A 21,808-nucleotide genomic window follows, 5' to 3' on the forward strand; every position below is an offset into this window, starting at 1 on the left:
ACTCCATGCTCGCCTATGTTTGTTTTTGGTTTACTAAGATCACGCCGATTCACGCTCTGACATGAGATCACGCAAGATTACAGCCAGTTGCCATTCTGTGTATTTTATACTTCTTTGCCGATGCTGATCATGTGATGACAATAACTCATCATGTTTTTCGTTAAAAAATCAGATGAGCTAAAACCTCAGTAACTTCTTGGGTAGAGTCTGACCAATTTTATTGCGAGTTTCATCAGGAAATATAATCATACGTTTAATATAGACCTATACCTTCTGAAATGTTTAAACGTTTGTCCACTTTTGTGTATAGAGCTAACAAAAACCTTGAAACTTGTTCAGATTTATTTACTTAGAATTTTGCCGCAAAGTACTGCAGAAAGCACCTAATGGGATACAGATTTCAATTATTTCAGGGGGATCATGCCCCATTATATGTAACCTCTTGGAAATATGAAAAAATCACATGTGCGTATGCTGATTTTCAGGCCAGCTACGTCTCTGACTCATGACTCGAAACAATGCAGATCATCGGATTTACTGCAGTCTTCAGTTCAAGGTGTGCTGGTGAATCGAAGTATGATTTTTCAAAAGGAGCCACTGGCAGGGATGTGTCAAAGAAAGGAAGACCTGAATGCATTACTGGTGTTTTAAGAGCTTCATCAGAAACCTCCACCACAAGAGGAATTGCTGCAACTGTAGATATAGTATATTCACATGTAGGTATTGAAATATTGTCAGTGACTATGTTCCCATCACACAGTGGTGCAGGAAACATATTGATTTACTCTTGTCTGTGTATGTGTCACAAATCTTGTCAGCATTCCTAAGTCTAACATTTCTACTCCATTGTATTTTTTCCCACCAATTTGGGAATGGGGCCGGGGCCTTTGCAGTTTGGAAAAATGCGTTGGAAAATGTCTAAATTGGGAATTGTTAAAATCATATCTTTTAAAATGTCACATTTTAGAAAGAAAATGGCCATAATTTATCATTATGCATTAAAGGGAACTGTCTTGTGTTTCAAATGTTTCAGGTTTTAGTCTTGTTTGAAAAAGTTAAAAAAAAAGAAAATGAATTTAACTTCGGGAAGTTTAGCTTTGAAATTGGGAAAAAGACATACTATTTGCCATTGGGATTTGGTCCCAAATGGGCTAGAAAAAAAACACTGTCATCCGATCTTCACCAAACTTGAATAAAATATGTTTGACCATAAGTCCTTGGGCAAGCTTGATAACTAGCCAAATTCTGAATCCTTCAAGGCTAGGCTTTGGATATTTTCTTTGTATCATTGCCTAGTTGATATCTAACTAGATTGTTTGAATTATGCTCCTGGTGTGAAAAGGAGGTCACTTGTTATATTAGCTTAAAGAAAAAAATTATTTCAAAAATTATCGGATCATCTTTTCTAGACTTGTGATTATAATTACCTGATGACCCCAAGTGATAAGGTATCACCTTGTGTGACATTGACCTATTGATTTACTTCCTTGATTTTTAAGATACAACCTTGAAATTTGCATGACAGGTACAGTTTTGCACACTGGTGTTATAACTGACATTCAGTGACCATGAATATGACCTACTGACCTACTTTCTTGTTTTTTGCTCACCTGAGCTAAAGGCTCAGGATGAGCTATTGTGATTGTTCACCGTCTGGCCTCCGTCCGTTTGTCTACACTTTCCTTTATACTCCATCTCTTTCTAAACCATCCGGCCAATTTTGATGAAACTTCACAGGGATGTTCCTTAAAGTCTTGTTCAAAAATTGTTCATAGATTTGAATTCCATGTAGAACTAAGTTGCAACCGAAAGGAAAAACTTTGAAAATCTTCTTGTCCTAAACCACAGGTCATAAGGCTTTTATATTTGGTATGTATCATCATCTAGTGGTCCTCTACCAAGGTTGTTCAAATTATTCCTTTCGGGTCAAATATGGCCCTGCAGGGGGTCACATGGTTTACATAGACTTATTTAGGGAAAACTTTGAAAATCTTCTTGTCAAAAATCACAAGGCATAGAGCTTAAATAGTTGGCATGTAACATCATCTAATGGTCCTCAATAATTATGCCCCTAGGGTGAAAAAGAGGCCCTGTCCCAGGGGTCCCAAGTTCTATTTAGGCTTATATAGGGAAAAAACTTAAAAAATCTTCTTGTCTGAAACCAAAAAACATTGACCTTTGATGTTTGGTATGTAGCATTGCCTTTTGGTTCCCTACCATGATAGTTCAAATTGTGCCACTAGGGGTGAAAAGATGCCACGCCCTGGGGTTTTAAAGTTGTACATAGACTTAAATAGGATTTTTTTTTAAAAAATCTTCTTGTCTGAAACCGCAAGACCTAGGCTTTTGATGTTTGGTATGAAGCATTGCCTTGTGGTTCTCTACCAAGATTGTTCAAACTATGCCACTGGGATGAAAAGAGGCCCAGCCCAGGGGGGTCACAAGTTTTACATAGGGAAAAAAAAAATCTTGTCAACATCCCCACGTGAATTATATTATTATTATTATTATACCAGATTTATATAGCGCCCTTTTCATGATAAATTTCACGTTCAAATGCGCTTTACATATTTCAAATGCAGCCACACAGGGCGCATAATTCATCCTCTGCAAGTACAGACACAGAGCGATCTGACCAGAGGGACAGAGTGAGACAAAGCCCCCACGACAGAGAGATCAGAAATCAGATACAGGCTTGTCCGGCTAACTTAGCCTAGCTTGTTGCGAATAGACAGCCTGGTTCTTTAACGTGCCCAGTGTATAGCACTGATACATGCAAGGATTGCCTGGGTTCCTGACCAGTATACCTCTAGTTGGGTGGGAAACACTGAAAAGCGTTTCTGAAAATTCCCGAGTAGCTGCCGGGGATCGAACCCCGACCTCAGGATTGGAAGGCCAGTGTGCAAACCACTGAGCTATCTGTCCACATATGAGGACGAATAATATCAAGACGCAGTGTCTTTTATCAAATCGTCACTAACAGCATACACCTGCCTGGGGATTGAACTCGCATCCCGCGATCCATAGACCAACGCTCTCCCTATTGAGCTAAGCTGGCGGGCTCTTATATTGTTGTAGGATATGTACATATCATTCTGTATATCTGTTTTTTGTCTGTAAATGCCATTCAAGAAAGGGGGTAGGTTTGTCTGAAGAAAAATTGTAAGAAATTAATCGGATAAGCCTATATAGAATTACTATTTTTATGTGTCTGAAATGCGTTCTTACTGAAAGAATCACATTTTAATGGTCATTTCTCAATTTTGGGTCATGTGACAGGGTAATTTCTTATAATGGAAGTCTATGGGAAAAGTAATAGGAGTGTCTGACCTAAAGTGAATTTTCTACACTAGTGAATTAAATGAAAGAACTGATTCTGAGGGAAGATTTCGTGATTGTACATTCTTCTGTTGGATTGTTTTAGGACAATCAAAGCCTCTTAGGTTGTTCAGCAATAAAATTACAGGAATTAAGTCCATTAAGTAAATATTTTCAGTCATTATCAGCACCAGGGGTCCTCAGTTTTGGCATTGGTATTATTTCAAACAGGTGATTGCATGTGACTAAGGTGATACTTGCAGTATTTGATGTCTGAGAATTTTCTTTGTGTGCAGAACATAAGGAGGGGTGGAGTGTAAGATGAATGTATAGTTTTCTTTTCATAAATCTTTCATTTAGGTCTCCATACAGACTTGACCGGTTATGATTCCATGAAGATTTTATGACAAGACTGTAGGAAACCTGTTTACTGACAGTGCCAGAGTGGTTATTGTTGAAGAATAGTAAAGGTAGGACACTGAAATACATTCATTTAGACAGGCATAACTTAAAATTTGCTCCTACAACCTTCTGCATTATATATGGAAACTTTTTCTCTTTTCGTTGAAGCAATAACAGTCTGCGGGATGTAATTTTGTGTTTTATTTGTCCTTTTTTGGTTTTTACTGATAATGTTTAATTCATATCAGATGTTTTTCACTGATTCAGTTGCTCAAAAGTTGAATTGAAAGCAGGAGTTACATTGAAATTTGAATATTAAGATATCTTTAAGCTTCCTGCTCAAAAGAGTATGTCAAAAAAGTGCTTGAAGAAGCACAAGAAGTTTGTGATATATTCTCAAGAGAAAAAGACACTGCCCCAGAATCACTAATCCTGTAAAAGGTGTTGTTTGTTTGTTTCAGTTGGAATTTATATTGCAAAATATAGCTATTTTACTTGTACTTGTAAGTGTTCAGGCTACAGTCACATTATGTAGGCATTCTGAGGATCAAATGTTGGATAGAGCTGGAAAATTATTTCTCATTCTGACAAAATGACTTCTGGATAGGTTTACACATGTCTAAATAGATTTACAGCATTATGTACAGGTTTTATAACTTATTTTCAGTGCTGGTAATACTGACTTTGTCAGAAAAAATGCCCAAATTGAATCTTGGAGTAATCAGAATTGAAATATTGGTACATATTAGAAGTGAATTATCTCCCTTTAATTCTTTATGATTATAATATTTCAACTTTGAACTGTTTCAGTAAGGTATTTTGGGCTTGGAAATGTTATTTTATGTACAAGTAGTTTGACAGACAGTCTTAATTGTAAAAATGTGTTCTAAAAGATGCATTTAGGCTGTCCATGGTCTAAAATTGTGTGATTTCAAATAAACCTAAAAATGGCACTCTAGGGATGCTTGACAGCTATTTATTTGAGAGTAAAGTACTTCTCAAGGGTAAATTTATTTATTTTTTGGCAAGATTATGCTTCTCCTTATTGAATGTTGCAGGTTATTTTGCAAGTGATTGTGTCTTTATTAGTAATAGCAGCTTTTATATGTGGCCCTATGGCCAGAAACTGATGAAAACAACTGCAGTGGGGCTTTATCTGAAAGACCTGTAAGTCCTAAAATATTGTAATGGTAGTGTAAATAGTGTGTAAGCTCTATATAAATATCAGCTAGTGTTTGTTTTCTGTCTATTTAATGCTTAAGTCACTTTCAGTTATCCCCTAGGATGAGAAAATGTGTTGACAATGAAGAAATCACTGTTTTTAGTGATGGGTGGGGTATGAAAACAGTACCCTGCTGCAGCATTTATGTTTAATATTGTATGTAAGTAGTGTTTATTTAAAGGGGACTACATGCACTCAATACAGGAGGGGTTTTAGACATCTTGCATCAACACTGACTTCCTGGTGGTCATTTGAATAAGAAAATGCAGTTTTATTTCATATTTTCAGTACAGTTGACATAAGACACTGTGACATACTATACAGAAAGTGGTACTGGTGGCTAGAATTTTGGATGGGAGTGAAAACAACACATTTGTTACTTTGGTAAGTGTTTACTTTAAAGGTACAATAACTGAAAGGCATGTATATTGAAATTTTATATTCTCTAGGTCAGAGATTGTTATTACAAACCGGCTTTTGATTGGTTGAAAAAAGTGTAGGGAAACCCCTAAGATTCAATGAGACGTAAGCTGATTGGATAAAAAGGTTATGTTTACAATTATAAAATTTGTGTCAAAATCAAGCAATAAAATGTTTTCTGAGAAATTTTGAATATTTTACTAGTGTCTGACTGAATGGTAGACTTTACAATTCTGTATTTAGAAAAGTAGGTGACAGTGGGCATTTTGCCTGTAAATGCCATTCAAGAAAGGGGGTAGGTTTGTCTGAAGAAAAATTGTAAGAAATTTGATCGGATAAGCCTATATAAAATTGCTATTTTTATGTGTCTGAAATGCTGTCTTACTGAAAGAATCACATTTTAATGGTCATTTCTCAATTTTGGGTCATGTGACAGGGTAATTTCTTATAATGGAAGTCTATGGGAAAAGTAATAGGAGTGTCTGACCTGAAAGTAAGAGTTATACTTGCAGCATTATTTATTATACTGTTCACAGGAAGAAACAATACCTATTTAAATATTATATAGATAATTTTACAGAGTAATCTGACTAAAGACAGATCCTACTAGCCACTCAAATTCATTAACTAAAAGAAAGAGTTCTATTTAACAATATGACCCTATATTGAATAAGTAATGTTTAATTTACCAGTAATTATGTTAAACAAATGATATTAAGTTATAAGTCAATTCCTACAACTTCTTTATGGTCAGTCTATACAAGCTTTATTAAAGATCTTTAAAAGTTGTCTTTATTTTGTTGTTTTTAGCTCACCTGAGCCAAAGGCTTATGGTGAGCTATTGTGGCCGCTCAATGTCCGGTGTGCGGTGTCCGGCGTCCGTCTGTCAACATTTTCTAAAAAAATCTTTTTCTTGAAAACCACTGGGCAGAATTACACTTAACTTCACAGGAATGATCCTTGGGTGGTCCCCTTTCAAAATTGTTCAAAGAATTGAGTTCCATGCAGAACTCTGGTTGCCATGGCAACTGAAAGGAAAAACTTTAAAAATCTTCTTGTCCAAAACCACAGGGCCTAGGGCTTTGATATTTGTTATGTAGCATCATCTGGTGGTCCTCTACCAAAATTATTCAAATTATCCCCCTAGGGTCAAATATGGCCCCACCCCGGGGGTCACATGGTTTATATAGAGTTATATAGGGAAAACTTAATATCTTCTTGTACAAACCCACATGGCCTTGGGCTTTGATATTTAGTATGTAGCATCATCTAGTGGTCCTCTACCAAGATTGTTCAAATTATCCCCCTAGGGTCAAATATGGCCCCGCCCCGGGGGTCTCAAGTTTTACATAGACTTATTTAGGAAATAAAGTTTTAAAATCTTCTTGTCTGAAACCACAACACTTAGACCTTTGACATTTGGTTTGTAGCATTGTCTTATGGTCCTTAACAAAAATTGTTCAAATTGTACCCTTTGGGTGAAAAGAGGCCCTGCCCTGGGGGTCCCAAGTTTTAGAGTTATATAGGAAAAAGCTTTAAAAATCTTCTTGTCAGAAACATGACCTAGGCTTTTGATATTTGGTATGATGCATTGTCTAGTAGTCCTTTTCCAAAATTGTTCAAATTATGCCCCTGGGGTTAAAAGAGGTCCCTCCCTGGGGTCTCTTAGTTATTATGTGAGTTATATAGGAGAAATACTTAAAAAATCATCTGATCCTATTTCCAAGACTATTTAATTATAATTACCTGATGACCCAAGTAATATGATGTCATTTGATTGTGACCTTGACCTACTGACCTACTTTCTTGTTTTTTAAGATACAGCCTTGAAATTTTGATGACTTACACAGTTTTGCACACAAATTGTAAAACTGAATTTCATTGACCATGAATGTGACCTACTGACTTTTTTAATATTTTATCATCAGTTTTACATTTGAAACATGTAGCTGATATTACTCAGGTGAGCGATCCAGGGTCATTATGACCCTCTTGTTTTTATGTTAATATATAATGCCTAATGTGGGTATTTTCATATTTCAGGCTTCACAGTTTTTATTTGTTTCAAGAAGAGCAATGTCATTTACAGGTGAATTCCATTGGGTTTACACATGTTCATGTGATGTAGCTGGAACTGAATTGAGTGCCGTGGAGAGCAAATGTAGGTTACCTTTGCAGGTTACATTGGTAGAATTACTAAGCCTTTTATTTTATTATATTTTAAGTAATCATTGGAAAAATATAAAGCGGTTATCTTCATAGTTACACATTTTTCAGTCAAACTTAAACTTTCAAGAGGGCACCTAAAAATAAGTAAAATAATTCATCTTAACAGCACAGTGCCAAACCAGGAATAAGAACTAAAGAGTATAATGAGACAAGACACATTCTTGATACATAAATTCCCTTGATTTGAGTAGAAGTCTTATATAATTCCTGCTTTGTTTTAGCTCGACTGTATGAAGAATATGGAGAGCTATCCTTCTCGACCTGGTATTGGCAACTCTCCAGGTTCCAACCTTGGTTAAAGTTTTTTTACACTTTCTCCTTTTCTAGCTCAACTGTAACGTAGTGACGGTGAGCTTTTGTGATCACCCTTCATCCCTCCGTCCACAGTTTCCTTGTGAACACGATAGAGACCACATTTCGTATTTTATTATCCCCTGCTGATGAAATCTGGAGAGGGGTATTGAAATGGCGTTGTCCGTCCGTGTGTCCGTCGTCTGCAGCCATTTCTCAGTAACTAGCAGGTAGAATTTCATGAAACTTGAAATAAACATGAACCAACATACTGCAATGATGCCCGTCAAGTTTGTTTTTTTCGATTGGTCAATTTTCATTACAGTTCGATGTCCGGCGTCTGTCTGTCATCTGTCAACATTTAGCTTGTGTATGCGATAGAGGCCTTATTGTTCAACTGATCTTCATGAAATTTGGTCAGAATGATTACCTTGATGAAATCTAGGCCGAGTTTGAAAATGGGTCATCTGGGGTCAAAAACTAGGTCACTAGGTCAAATCAAAGAAAAACCTGGTGTATGCGATAGAGGCTGTATTTTTACACTGTTTAATATGTTGTGTTAGGGTGTGTTTCTCAGGTGAGCGACCTAGGGCCATCTTGGCCCTCTTGTGTTTTTTTTTTTAATTTGCTTGTTTTTATCAAACTTGCACACAACTTGTATGGGTATAACATCTCAGTTCCTTTCGAAAACTGGGCAGGTCACATCATAAGTTATGGCCCCTAAAAAGCCAAAATTTGCCAATTTTAGCTTGTTAACACGATAGAGACCATATTTTGCGATCAACCTTAATCAAACTTGCACACAACTTGTAGTGGCATAATATCTGGGTTCATTTATTAAACTGGCTAGATCCCATGATGGGTTCCAGAGTTATGGCCTCTTAAAGGGCCAAAGTTGCTATTTTTTGGCTTGTGAACATGATAGAGACCACATTTTCCAATCAACTTCAATAAAACTTGCACACAACTTTTATTGGCATAATGTCTCATTTCCTTTTGAAACTGGCCAGATCTCATCCTGGGTTGCAGAGTTACGGTCCCTTAAAGGGTTAAGATTTGCTAATTTTGGCTTGTGAACACAATAGAGATAACATTTTGTCATCGACTATAACCAGACTTGCATACAACTTGTATTGGCATAATATCTCTGTTCCTTTGGAAAACTTAAGAGGTCCCATTATAGGTTCCAGACTTATGGCCCCTTAAAGGCCCAAAATTTGCTATTTTAGCTTTTGCAGTCATAGAGAGACTTCATTTACGGTTTGATTTGATACAAACTTGCTAAGTATCTTCAACAAGAATAGATCTTAGATTCCATTATGAATTTCATGTCTTATGATGAACAGATTACTTTATGTCTTTTCCCTTGCATCTGCCCTAGCATCTTCCCTTAACCAACATTACACTTGGTTCACATCTCAGGCAGATATTGAAGTTTCAGGGCAGATATATCTGTAGTAATCTGTGTTTGTCCATATCTGGTTATAAGTTATATAGGAAATAATACTTCATAAATTATCTGATCATCCTAGACTGTTTTATTATACGCCTGAAGGGACGTATTATGTTATACCCCCGCTGTCCGTCAGTCCATCTGTCCGTCAGTCCATCAGCAATTTTGTGTCCACTCTGTAACTCATGAACCCCTTGAAGGATTTCAAAGAAACTTGATACAAATGTTCACCATACAAAGAGGACGTGCAGAGCGCATGTTTTGGATGTCTCACTTCAAGGTAAAGGTCACACTTAGGGGTTAAAGGTCATATCAGTTTGTTTCGTGTCCGCCCTGTAACTCATGAACTGCTGGAAGGATTTCAAAGAAACTTGGCACAAATGTTCACCACACCAAGACGGCATGCAAAGTGCATGTTTCGGATGACTCTCTTCAAGGTCAGCGTTACACTTGGGGGTCAAAGGTCATGTGTGATTTCTGTAGCTACAGGCTTCAAATTTAGACCACATGCATAGGATTGTGTACCGAAACAAACTTTGACCTTGACATTAACCTAGTGACCTACTTTCACATTTTTGAAGGTACAGGCTTCAAATTTGGACCACATGCATAGATATGTGTTCTGAAATTAAATTTGACCTTGATTTTGTGACAGCTCTTGTTTAATTACTTCCCTTTTATATTACTATAAATATTTTAATTTTGAAACTTGTTTATTATTGGCCGTAAGGAAAAACCGAGACCAGTTTTCTGTGGTACAACATGGATGGTACCTCCAATTTTTATGTGTATTTTGACATACCTGTACCTAGTAATGATTTTTTTGTGAACTTAGAATATTTTTTTCGGGAGTTTCTTCCCTTTATTGTTCCTGTTCTTAGGGCTTCAACAGTCATTTTGCTGCCATCCTCTGATGTAACCCTTCGGGCGTATATTACCCCATTGGCGAAGCTCTTGTTATAATTACATTATGACCTCTTATATAATAAGAGGTCAATTGACTGTAACCATGACCTACTGACCTACTTTCTTGTTTTTAGCTCGACTATTCAAAGAATAGTCTAGCTATTCTACTCACTCTGGCGTTGGCGTCGGCGTCAGCGTCACACCTTGGTTAAGTTTTTGCATACAAGTACATACAGCTATCATTTAAAGGCATATAGCTTTGAAACTTATTTATTCTTTTTCTAGGTCCATTACCAACCTCACTGGGTCAAGTTCCATAACTCCGACATGTATTTTGGGTAAATTATGCCCCCTTTTGGACTTAGAAAATTCTGGTTAAGGTTTTACATGCAAGGTACTATCTCCAAAACTAATGCAGATTTTGAATTGAAACCTCACATGTGTCTTCGGGGTTTTAAAACTAGTTGATAGCAGTAAGTCCCTTAACTCTGACCTTCATTTTGGCCAAATTATGCCCCCTTTTGGACTTAGAAAATTCTGGTTAAAGTTTTGCGTGCAATAACATACAGCTATTACTAAAAGGCATATAGATTAACTTATTTTTTCTTTTTCTAGGTCAATAACCAACCTCACTGGGTCAAGTCCCTTAACTCTGACATGTATTTTGGGTAAATTATGCCCCCTTTTGGACTTAGAAAATCCTGGTTAAGGATTTACATGCAAGTTACTATCTCCAAACCTAATGCAGATATTGAATTGAAACTTCACATGTGTCTTCGGGGTTATAAAACTAGTTGATAGCAGCAAGTCCCATAACTCTGATATGCATTTTGGTCAAATTATGTCCCATTTTGGGTAATATTTTCCTGCTTCTGGGACAATATTTCTTACGGACAGCTCTTGTTTAAGATACAACCATGAAAAATTGGATGACATGTCCAGTTTTGCACACCGATCTTAAAACTGACTTTCAGTGACCATGAATTTGACCTACTGGCCTACTTTCTTCTTTTTTTAGATACAGCCTTGAAATTTGGATGACATGTACACTTTTGCACACTGATCTTAAAAGTGATTTTCAGTAACCTTGATTGTGACCTACTGACATACTTTCTCGTTTTTTTAAGATACAGCTTTGAAATTCAGATGACATGTAAATTTCTGCATGCCAATGTTTAAACAGACTTTCAATGATCATCAGTGTGACCTACTGACCTACTTTTTTGTTTTCTAAGCTACAGCAAAAGGATTTGGACAACCTGTAATATTTTTTTACAGATTTCAAAAATAATCATGCATAATCTTTACCTCGATCCACTCTCCTAATTTTCTTGTTTATAAAGCTTTAACTAAGAAATTTGTTCAAGCAAACAACTCCTCTCAGGTGAGCGATATAGGGCTGTCATGGCTAAATTTTGCTATTTTTTGTATGATCTTACTGCAGATGAATGCAAGACTGCCAGATAGCTCAGATGGAAGAGCGTCCCAAACTTATTGTACATATAGTTTTGGGAAGGTCTCAGGTTCGAGTCCTGATCTGGCTTCTTAATTTGATATGAGCATACTGTTCTCCAAATTTGACTTTTTAGCTCACCTGAGCATAAAGTGCTCAAGGAGCTTTTGTGATCCCCTGTTGTCTGTCGTCAACAATTTGACTGTTAACACTGTAGAGGTCACAATTTTGCCCCAATCTCAATGAAACTTAGTCAGAATGTTACACTTAATAAAATATTGGACAAGTTTGTTATTGGGTCATTTGCGGTCAAAACTAGGTCACTAGGTCAAATCAAAGAAAAAGCTTTTCAACACTCTAGAGGCCACATATATTACAATATCACTGTGAAACTTGGTCAAAATGTTAATCTTGGTGATCTTTAGGTCAAGTTCAAATCTGGGTGAGGTTGGGTCAAAAACTAGGTCACCAGGTCAAATCGAAAGGAAAAGCTAGGCCACATTTATGACCATATCTTAATGATTTTATGTTAAAGTTTTGGTGCACTTTCACTCTATCTCATTCATAAATAAACAGATTTGATTAGTTATTGTTCCTCATCGTCACCTACATGAGCCATTACTCTTGCACCAATTATTATGTCTCCCACCACACAGTGGTGTGGGAGACATATTGATTTACTCCAGTCTGTGTGTGTGTGTGTCTGTCTGTGTGTCTGTCACAAAGCTTGTCCGCACTCTAAGTCGAACATTTCTCATCGGATATTCACCAGACTTGAACAAAATGTGTTTGACCATAAGACCTCGGCCAAGTTCGATAACTAGCCAAATCGGTCCAGGCATATTGGAGTTATGGCCCTTGATTTACCAAAAATCTGCCTTTTTACTCTTGTCCGCACTCTAAGTCAAACATTTCTCATCCGATCTTCACCAAACTTAAACAAAATGTGTTTGACCATAAGACCTCGGCCAGGTTTGATAACTAGCCAAATCGATCCAGGCATTTTGGAGTTACGGCCCTTGAATTACTGAAAAATCCGCCTTTTTACTCTTGTCCTCACTCTAAGTCAAACATTTCTCATCCGATCTTCACCAAACTTGAACAAAATGTGTTTGACCATGAGACCTTGGCCAGGTTTGATAACTAGCCAAATCGATCCAGGCATTTTGGAGTTACGGCCATTGAATTACCAAAAAAATCAGCCTTTTTACTCTTGTCAGCACTCTTACTCAAACATTTCTCATCCGATCTTCACCAAATTTTAACAAAATGTTTTTGACCATAAAACCTCAGACAAGTTCCATATTGAGCCAAATCCGTCCAGGCATTTTGGAGTTCCGGCCCTTGAATTGTAGTGAGTAAACAGTATATATAGACTGACTTGCTATTTAGATGATTAGGCAGTTGTGTGGTGGGAGACATAATAATTGATTTATCCATTTGCTTTTCTCAAAAGCAGCTCTAGTTTCATAAATGACTGAATTTCAGTTTAATTTGGATGCTTTTTGATACTTATTTAATAGTTTGATATACCTTATCTTTTAGCTCTTTTAATACCTTATCTTTTAGCTCTTTTAATACGTAATACTCTGGCTATTGTCCAATATTTTCATCCATATTCATATCCAGAGTAATTAAACACTCTAGTGAGTTTCTCTATCCAGCATCAAACTAGTCAAGAGGGCTGTCGAGGGCTTTCTCATGTGACAGCGCTTTTAAGTGGTTCTAAGAGATAGCATCTGTATATTGATTAAAAGTAGGATAGCAGAGATATCATTTATTCAGCTGCTGCTCATCTAATTGTTTTGGTATCCTGCGGGCTCTGGGCAATTGATTTGTCGTACACCGATACTGACATCTGTGCTTATCTGTGTTAATTCTGTAGTTTATCCTTTATTCTCTGCAACAATACTCAAATAATATAACAGACGAACTTTAGAAGTAGTGGTGGAAAAGATGAAACTAAATTTTCCTTTGAATGTTTTGAAAATGATTGTCGCCAATAATTTCTGTAATGTTACTGTACCAAACCTGAAATCGTTGTGGTATCTTGGATTTTCTGAAATAAAATTAATTCTTAAAGCAGGTAAATTTAATTAAAACTTTTGATTTCAATAGAAATCCACTGTAGAAGAGGGCAGATATACCTTTAAAAGTGGGCAGACTAACAGTATTGGAATTTAAAAGATTTGCGGAATGCTGTAAATATAAAGAAATAAAAAGTGAACAATTTTATAGGAAACCACCAGGCAATCAGGAAAAAAATTCGGAATTCAAAAATTGAACAAAGAACAAAAAGTGACAATTAAGACTTCCATTAAACAATTTCCAGACTTGGTACAGTCACATAAAATATGGTAGGATTAAAGCGGCTTTGAAACTTTGAACACTTGCTTATTGTCATGATTTCCATGTGTACATAATTGTTTTAGTTCTTTTAAATTTTCATAGTTTTATAGAGTCAGATACTACACATTGTTTAATATATATTTTTACATATATACCTGTACTCAAACGCAAACGCAACAAAAAGTGTGCACTCAGGTTTTTGTCAACTGAAGTAGATTATGTTGTCAGAAGTAGATTATTTTGTGTAAAATTATGTCAGGTTTGGTACAAAAATTAAGTGAAGTTTATGGCCAACTTAATAGGTTTTGATTATTTTCAAAAGTTTGACATTTATGGGGATTCTTGGCTATTCAAAGCCTACATGGGTCAAAAACAGAAGTTGTAAATCTCTCTTGTCAGATGACAAAAAAAACAGCCTGTTCCTCAAACATTATTATGTCTCCCACCACACAGTGGTGTGGGAGACATATTGATTTACTCCAGTCTGTGTGTGTGTGTGTGTGTGTCAGTTACAAAGCTTGTCTGAACATTTCTCATCGGATCTTCGGCCCTTGAATTACCAAAAAACAGTTGGATGTCTTGCGCATTTTTGAACTCAAACCGGCACCTTTACTTCTTTTAAAAGTAGTATACGGGTCCTTTTGGTGTCAAAAAAGCGCATGCACATGTGCTCTAAGTAAACAGTATATAAAGACTGACTTACTATTTAGATGATTAGGCAGTTGGGGGAGACATGCGCTTTTCTCAAAAGCATTTCTAATTTTATTTAAATATCATGTGTGACCACCTCTACTATTTATTAAAGCATTAATATGGTAATGCTTAGGCCTAATGTAACAGTAGAATAACGTCACGAGGAATTTTATTCCGTTCTTGAATAGTGGTTGTCAGCCGAGGTCTGCTGGATATATGGCGTACATCAACTTGACCAATTTGCTGAAATTGCTGGTGCAAAAGAATTATGACATTACTTTAAGGTTACTTTTAAGGTTCTGCTGACGTAAATAACGTTGTCACCCTGTTGAAGCATTGTTAATGATTCAGTTAGCTGAGTTTCACTAATTTCATTTTATTACAGCAAGATTTGAAATCTAATGTGTTTTTCCTTTCACCAAAGGTTTAAGAAAACTGACATAACAAGTTCTTGTAGACATGTACATTTCCTATGGGCAGCACATGCAAATCGTGCAAAAATTTACTATCGCTAGTTATCTTGACCCCACCCAGTTTTTTCTTTTGTATAATTGAAGGAAGATCAGTACTACATGCTTCGAGCAAAGTATGTTGCAAATTGTAGACGGATACCTCTTTTAGAACTTAAGAATATTCAAATTTAAAAAGTGCAAACTTTCTTTTGCGTTTGACTTTGAGTATTTATATTGTTATAAGCCAAACATTATGCTCCGTTTGTCTTTTATTTCAGTTTGTGGACCCAGTTTTGAATTGAAAAGCTGTCCACAGTTTACAACATTGAATTCCCAAGTGGTTGATCAGTCAAATTTAAGATTACAAGGAAGGGGAGCGGTGGTGTAGTGGATAAGGTGTTGGCCGCTCAATCCAGGGGTTGTGGGTTTGAGCTGCACTGAGGTCACGACATGACTTCTCATATGACACCAGTACTAGTTTTTACAGGAAGCGGACTTGAGAGTGATTCCAATAAGCTTGAAGCTTTCATCACAATCAAGCAAAAACAAATTAGTTTAAACTAATTAAAGGCTCACTATCATACATGCAAACTTTATTTCACAATGTAAAAGAGGCAAGAATGATGTTATTCTCTCAAAGCTTTGATTTCAGCTATTTCAGTTTGAATTATATACGTGTGCATAATTATATATACTCCAGGTTCTTTTCATTCTTAAGGGACTTTACACATGTGTTTGATATTGGGTCATCTGGGGTCAAAAACTAGGTCACCAGGTCAAATCAAAGGAAAAGCTTGTTAACACTCTAGAGGTCACATTTATGACTGTATCTTCATGAAACTTGGTCAGAATGTTAATCTTAATGATCTCAATGTCCAGTTTATCACAATTTTGGCCCAATCTTAATGAAAATTGGTCAGAATGTTACCCTCAATAAAATCTTGGACGAGTTTGATATTGGGTCAACTAGTCAAAAACTAGGTCACCAGGACAAATCAAAGGAAAAGCATGTTAACACTGTAGAGGCCACATTTATGACTGTATCTTCATGAAACTTGGTCAGAATGTTAATCTTAATGATCTAAATGTCCAGTTTGAATCTAGGTCATGTAGAATCAAAAACTAGGTCACCAGGTCAAATCAAAGGAAAAGCTAGTTAACACTGTAGATGCCACATTTATGACCATATCTTAATGAAACTTGGTCTGTACATTAATCTTAAACAGTTAAACAGTTTCCTGCTGATAACTTGAGAACGCTTATGTCTAGGATCATAATTTTTGTACACAGGTGTAACATTATAAAATACAGGTCAAGTTCGACTTTAAGGTTACAGTGACCCGGAAAATTAAAACGGTTTCGGACAATAACTTTAGAACGCTTTGGACTAGGATCATGAAACTTACTAGGGAGATTAGTCATGACCAGCAGATGACCCCTATGGATTTTGAGTTCCAAAGGTCAAAGGTCAGAGTGATCTGGAACATTAAACATTTTCTGGACATTTACTTGGGCCGAGGATCATGAAACTTCATAGGGAGGTTGATCATGACCTGTATTGATTTTTAGGTCAGTAGGTTAAAGGTCAAGCAAGTTCAGCTTTGGCATTGGCTTAGTTCTGTGACAAGGCCATGTTTGGGGGTATAAATCGCCACTCTTGTGACAACTCTAGATCAACTTTTATGAAATTTGTATTTATATATATTTATATGAAAACACCACAATGAATAAAATAGAATATATACTAAACAAAATAAAATAACTTATACATGTTACCTTGTAGTTGATTTTTCATGATAATATTTCATGGATAATGCCCATTCTGTGGTTCACATTTGTCTGTACCATATATGTTACTATTTAAATTTAGGATCAGTTTTTTCCTCCTATTACTTTTCTGTTATGATATTCTAACACTTGAACCATGTGTTTGTTAACTAGTTGTAAGGATATGCTTATCCAAAGTAACAAGAAAATGGAACCATTTCTCTATTTTCGCTGATTTTCTTTGAAAAAAAAATGAAATAATTGTATTTTCTTCCAAAATTACACACCGAAGTAGGCAGTACAGATTTTTATCGGCATTTCATCTGAATAATGTCTTTTCTCTAGGACACAAGTGTCAAGTGCACTATCAAATAATCCAAGGTGATTACAATCAATGCCAAAAGACAGGTACAAACTGAACAGGGATCAGACGGCGGACCTATCTGTTCTACGTGACAGATTTTATCAATGCCAAAAGACAGGTACAAACTGAGCAGGGATCAGACGGCGGACCTGTCTGTTCTACGTGACAAATTTGAACGCACTGAACAGGAATTTTGAATATTAACCTATATTTTCGAGCGAAAACAGGATAACAGCGTAAACCAAATTTTACGATCTTAAACGCAGGTTCACGTTTGTAAACCAAAGTTCACGGTCGTAAAACTTAGTTTTACGTTCTTAAACATAGAATAACGACAGACGAATTGATATTGTCTTTTTTCTTTCTCTCTTTCTATGATTTATACAACCATTTCATTAATATTATGACTGTCGAAAAATCAGTACAAACTATTACTCAGCTTTAGAATGAACAGTAATAAATTTTCTTAAAGGACTTGTCCATCTATGATTTTAGATTATACCATTACAAATTTCCAAGTCCAAAAAGGGCCATAATTCAGACAAAATAGATGACAGAGTTATGTACTCTTTCCTACAGATAGAGACTATTATACTGAACATGTGATAAAAGTTTCAAAGTCATATGTCAAACACTTTACACAAAATATTAACTGGTACGAAAAACTTAACCCAGATTTCTAAGTCAAAAGGGGCCATAATTCAGCCTAAATCCTTGATGGAGTTATGTACTCTTGCCTATAACTGGACATGGTGATGGTAAACAGGTGTTGGAAGTTTCAAAGCTTTATCTTAAAAGACTGTCAAAATATGAACTGGGACGAAAAACTTAACCCAGATTTCTAAGTCAAAAGGGGCCATAATTCAGCCAAAATCCTTGATGGAGTTATGTACTCTTGCCTATAACTGGACATGGTGATGGTAAACAGGTGTTGGAAGTTTCAAAGCTTTATCTCAAAAGACTTTGTCAAAATATGAACTGGTACGAAAAACTTAACCAAGATTTCTGAGTCAAAAAGGGCCATAATTCAGCCAAACTCCTTGATAGCGTTATGTTCTCTTGCCTATAACTGGGCATGGTGATGGTAGACAAGTGTTAAAAGTTTCAAAGCTTTATCTAAAAAGACTTTGCCAAAATATGAACTGGTACGAAAAACTTAACCGAGACAAAAGGGGCCATAATTCAGCCAAAATCACTGATGGAGTTCTGTGCTCTTGCCTACAAATGGTCATGGTGATGGTAAACAAGTGTTGAAAGTTTCAAAGCTTTATCTCAAAAGACTGTGTCAAAATGTGGACTGGTACGAAAAACTTAACCAAGGTGTGACGCCGACGCCTTGGCGAGTAGGATAGCTCTACTTTTTCTTCGAATAGTCGAGCTAAAAATCATTTCTTAACCTAATCAAGTCGCATGTTCAGCTGTGAACATAATTGCTTAACTATATCGGTTATTCTGATTATTATGGACAGTTTCTCGACACAATTATTGCGTAATATAACGAAAACGCCCGGTAAATACCATCTAAATATTCATAAATATAAGTGTAATGATTTTTTCTCAGCTGTTCGGGCTTCCTGCTAGGACTTGAACCTAGAATTCTTACAGAAGTAAGTGTGTTTCCTTACACTACTAGATGCTGTCCCTCAGCAACGCAGATAACCATTACACATACATTTATCAATACATATTTATTTCCAGAAACTGTACAAACATGTAAGAATACTCATTATTATATACCTATATAAATTCTGTAAAAAAAATCAGCTTGTATTTTACAATTAGATATTAACAGACAGACAAAAATTCCGTATTGTACCTTTTAAATTCCGTATTGTACCTTCCGTATTGCATGCTACCGGACTATTTTCATTAATATGCATGACCCGACACATTTCTATACATAGCGCACATAAAAACTTTACTAAGTTCCATCTAATATCGATAAACATTGAAGATTTCGTTCAAGAACAAAACAAGGATCAAAATGGTAAAGGTATATAATAAAAGGGTCATTATAACAGTAGCTGGATCTGGGACTTTGTATTCGACTCTCGTGGATTTTGCAAGGTCGGATCACACTCGGCGCTTGCGCGCCTCATGAGATCCGATCTGGCAAAATCCACTCGAGCCGAATACTGCATCCCAGATCAAGCTACTGTTATAATAACCCTATTTTATTTGCTAAAATACAAACTTGATTTGTTTTCAATATAGCATGGAAAAATGTATTCGAGTTTCAAATACAAAGTTTGTTCAGAAGTGTCTGTCCGTTGGCCACTATACTCGAGTAATTGGTATAATGTTCACACCCTTACACCACGATGAGGTCGACAGACAAGTAAGGGAAAGGAAGGTCTCAATCAGGAAGGTTAGATTCAACTTCGAAAAAGTTTTCTGTTTATTTAGAATGCACTTATTCTAACTAAGAAGCAAACTAATCAATGAAATTACGGGTGATTTGTCTAAGAGAAAAAAAACAATACATAGAGGAAATAACAGGTGAGCTAAAAATGACACCGCTATGAGAACAAGAGCTGTCTCCATAGGACGACACATGCCCCCGATGGCACTTTGAATGAATAGTTATGGCCGATGTTAGAGTTTAGGACCTTTGACCTACGGAGCTAAGTCTTGCGCGCGACACGTCGTCTTACTGTGCCACACATTCATGCATAGTTATTTTAAAATCCATGCATGAATGACAAAGATATGGACCGGACACGCCCATCAATGCACTATCATGAAAAATGACCTTTAACGTCTAAGTGTGACATTGACCTTTGAGCTACGGACCTGGGTCTTGCGCGCGACACGTCGTCTTACTATGGTACACATTCATGCCAAGTTATTTAAAAATCCATCCATGGATGACAAAGATATGGACCGGACACGCCCATCAATGCACTATCCTTTAACGTCTAAGTGTGACCTTGACCTTTGAGCTACGGACCTGGGTCTTGCACGCGACACGTCGGCTTACTGTGGTACACATTCATGCCAAGTTATTTGAAAATCCATCCATGGATGACAAAGATATGGACCGGACACGCCCATCAATACACTATCCTTTAACGTCTAAGTGTGACCTTGACCTTTGAGCTACGGACCTGGGTCTTGCGCGCAACACGTCGTCTTACTGTGGTACACATTCATGCCAAGTTATTTGAAAATCCATCCATGGATGACAAAGATATGGACCGGACACGCCCATCAATGCACTATCCTTTAACGTCTAAGTGTGACCTTGACCTTTGAGCTACGGACCTGGGTCTTGCGTGCGACACGTCGTCTTACTGTGGTACACATTCGTGCCAAGTTATTTGAATATCCATCCATCGATGACAAAGATATGGACCGGACACGAAAATTGCGGACAGACTGACAGACGGTTCAAAAACTATATGCCTCCCTTCGGGGGCATAAAAATACATAAAGGAAATTACAACTGATATGTCTAACTGAAAAAAAACAAAACAATATGTTAAGAAAATTACAACTGTTATTGCTATGCAATAAAATACATGAAGGAAAATAAAACTGACATCATTATGAAAAAAAATACATAAAGGAAATTACAACTGATATGTCTTAGGAAAAAATACAGAACATGAAGAAAATTACAACTGTTATTGCTATGCAATAAATACATGAAGGAAACAAAAAAAAAGTCACATCGCTATGAAATAAAAATACAGATAGGAAATTACAATTGATATGGGAATGAAAAAAGGCAGCACATAAAGAAACAACATCTGATATGGCTAGGAAACAAAAACATAGAGGAAATAACAGCTGACATAGCTACCAAAAAAATTCATACATAAAGGAAGTTAAAGTTGACAAGAAGTTAAAGCTGACATAAAAAAATGACACAGTTTTTTAAAAAAAAGGGGGCCATGATGGCCAGGTATCACTCACTGACCTTTTTCCCATAAAGATCATCAAGTTTTAACATTTGACCAGTTTTTTAAAAAGGGAAATGGGTAAAAAATGTGGTCTCAAAAGTGTTAACTAGTTTTTTTCCTTTTGTTTGCCCGGGGTAAAATTTTTTTTTGACCCCCCATGCCCAATTTTTTCTTATTTTGATAAATATATAAAATTTTAAAAACCTTGGGACTGGTTTCATGAAGTTTCGTCATTTTGGGGCCCTCTAGGGGGGTTAAAAATTTTTTTTCCTTTAAATTTGACCTAGTGGCTATTTTTTTACCCCCTAAACCCAGATTTAAAACTTGGGCAAATGATTTCAAGATCAACATTTTTATAAGTTTCATTAAGATATGGTCAAAAAATGTGGCCTCTACAGTGTTACTGTTTTTCCCCTTTGGGGAAAATTTGGATATGGTGCCTGTTTTGGAACCGACATGCCCCTTTTAAAAAAGACCTTGAAACTTCAAGTTTTCCATTTGCCCAAGTTTTCCATAAAGATACGGTTAAATGTGGCCTCACAGTGTTAAAAACATTTCCTTTGTTTTATTGGGGGCCCTTGTTT

General features: G+C 36.3%; 1 long non-coding RNA gene across 1 annotated transcript; it reads left to right on the plus strand.

Moving 5' to 3' along the window:
* The first annotated feature begins 424 nt into the window (after positions 1 to 424).
* LOC128556572 (uncharacterized) lies at positions 425 to 16,954 on the plus strand. The gene is made up of 5 exons (XR_008370784.1): positions 425 to 716; positions 3,679 to 3,788; positions 5,231 to 5,326; positions 7,406 to 7,523; positions 15,467 to 16,954. It is a non-coding gene; the product is annotated as an uncharacterized LOC128556572 (long non-coding RNA).
* The last annotated feature ends 4,854 nt before the right edge of the window (positions 16,955 to 21,808 follow it).

The sequence above is a fragment of the Mercenaria mercenaria genome, chromosome 1, assembly GCF_021730395.1.
Source record: "Mercenaria mercenaria strain notata chromosome 1, MADL_Memer_1, whole genome shotgun sequence".
Classification (NCBI taxonomy): Eukaryota; Metazoa; Mollusca; class Bivalvia; order Venerida; family Veneridae; genus Mercenaria; species Mercenaria mercenaria.